General features: G+C 38.6%; 1 long non-coding RNA gene across 1 annotated transcript in view; it reads left to right on the top strand.

Moving 5' to 3' along the window:
* The window catches only part of LOC102252757, a 6,953-nt gene extending 4,645 nt beyond the window's left edge, over window positions 1-2,308 (top strand). The window contains exon 3 of the long non-coding RNA XR_313395.1: window positions 2,276-2,308. This is a non-coding gene — a long non-coding RNA (uncharacterized LOC102252757). The remainder of the gene's footprint in view (window positions 1-2,275) is intronic.
* Window positions 2,309-2,394: the final 86 nt, after the last annotated feature.

Consider the following 2,394-nt stretch of genomic DNA (forward strand, 5'->3'; position numbering starts at 1 on the left):
GGGGGGCAGATGCTCAACACAGGAGCTGCCCCCTGGTGGTCAGTGCGCATCATAGCGACTGTTTGTTCTGCCGTTCAGTTGATTTGCATATTAGGGTTTTGTTATAGGAAGGGTTTTGTTGTTTGCATATGTTATATGCAAAGCCCTCTGTGGCTAGGATAGTACTGGAAATCCTGGCCACAGAGAGTCTCTTGTAGATAGCATATACATGGGTCTTGCTTCCTCATCTATTAAGCTAACCTATGTCTTCTGATTGGAGCACTTAAACCATTTACATTTAAAGTGATTATTGATAGGTACGTATTTATTGCCATTTTATTCTTTTAACTCTCTTTTCTTCTTATTCTTCAAGATGGCTCATTAACAAGTTATACCTGCTTGGTGGTAACAAACTCATTTAGCTTTGTCTTATCTGAGAAGCTCTTTATTTCTCCTTCAATTTTAAATGGTAGTCTGGTTTTTAGGTCCTTACTTTTCATTTCTTTGAATATTTTATTTAATCCCTTCTGTCCTGAAATAATTCTGTTGAGAGATCAGCTGACAGTTTTATGGGAGCTTCCTTGTAGGTAATTAACAGCTTTTCTCTTGCTGCATTTAAGATTCTCCTTTTGTCTTTAACATTTGCCATTTTAATTAAGATGTGTCTCATCCTGGCTGGGTGCTCAGTGGTTAGAGCATCACCCTCAGACCAAAGGCATGTACCTCAGTTGCAAGCTCAATCCCTGGCTCCAGTCAGGGTGCAAATGGGAGACAACCAATCAATGTTTCTCTATCCTCCCCCTGACCTTCCTTCCTCCACTCTCTCTAAAAAAAAATCAATGGAAAAAATATCCTTGGGTGAGGATTTAAAAAATTATGATGTGAGTTGGTGTGGGCCTCTTTGGGTTCATCTTGTTTGGGCCTCCAGTGTGTCTTTTCCTTCATTAGGTTAGGGAAATTTTTAGGCATTATTTCTTCAAATAGGTTCTTGATCCCTTGCTCTCTCTCTCTCTTCTCCTTCTGGTACCCCTATGATACAGATGTTGCTATGCTTCATGTTGTCCCAAGGTTTCTTTAAATTATACTCATTCTTTTTCATTCAGCAGGCAGGGTCTACACTTGAACAAGCTACTACGTGATGCTGATGCTGCTAGTCCATTGATGATACTTTGAATAGCAAAGTTCTGCTATTAATGCCCAGATCTTTCCACCTGTGCAGTGCTACCTTACTCTAGCCACAGAGGGCCAGGTGTGGCTAGGCTTGGATGGGCTAGCTGTGGAGATACCCCAGAGCTAAAGGTCTAGGTTCAGAGAGAAATCTAAAATGGGGTTGAGAACTGATTCCATAAGTGAGAACCAGGCCATAGGCAGCAAGTTCTAGTAGCAGACCACAGAAAGACAGGAACGAAAGGGGAAATTTTAGAAAAAGGAAAAAGCTCTTACCCCAGCACTTCTAGAAAGCAGAGCCTGGGCAAAGATTAAACTACTGATACTTTTAGGAGAGATGCACACACAAGGCAAGAAAAAGGTGAATCAAGACAGGGAACCAGAATCCGCATTTGAATAAGCTCTCTGGATGATTCATGTGCACACTGAAGTTTGAGAAGCAATGTTCTGGCTACCAGATGTTTTAAATAGAGTTGTTTTCTTTCTTTTGTGACTGAGTTATTGAGTTTCAGGCCTGTGTTGATTTGGTGCAGAGCAGAGACTTTACTCTAAGATACAAGAGGCAAAGAGGTAGGAGTACAAGAGTCCTCCAAAATATACCTACTCTGTCAGAATCACAGCACAGTATCTCAATAAAATAAATGGGCATTCTAAATCAAGATCTTCTTTGCTATGTTCAGACTTTTCAGTATTTTACTTAACATGATTCCGGTAACAGTATTAGAGATCTATACAATAGAAGATGAAAAAAAAGATGTGGCCTTTCTAGAGGATTTTTTTAAATCTATAAGATGTTCAAGGTAGGTCATCTATATGCCCCTAAATCACCAATTCCAATTTCTGTTACACCAGGATATTTATGCAGTTATTTCTTAGTATTTTTAAATTCTGTCCTAGAAATGAAAATGAAGCATATTGACATCTTACACATTTTCTTCATCTAAGAAAGGAATCTTATTTAGATATGTTTAAAAATAAAATATAGAGTCCCATTTCTTACCAGTTACACATGTAATTCCAAAGACTATCTCAACTGTTAACAATAGTTATATCTGGGAAATGTGAACTATATGACATTTATTTATTAAAACTTAGGCACATGTGTTTTTTTTTTAATTTTAAAAATTAGCTTTAGGAGGAAACCAAGATGGCGGCATAGGTAAACACCGGAGTTTGCTGCCTCAAACAACCACTTCAAAAATACAACTAAAAGACGGAACGGACATCACCCAGAACCACAGGAAGGCT

Source organism: Myotis brandtii, unplaced genomic scaffold (assembly GCF_000412655.1).
Source record: "Myotis brandtii unplaced genomic scaffold, ASM41265v1 scaffold17, whole genome shotgun sequence".
NCBI lineage: Eukaryota > Metazoa > Chordata > Mammalia > Chiroptera > Vespertilionidae > Myotis > Myotis brandtii.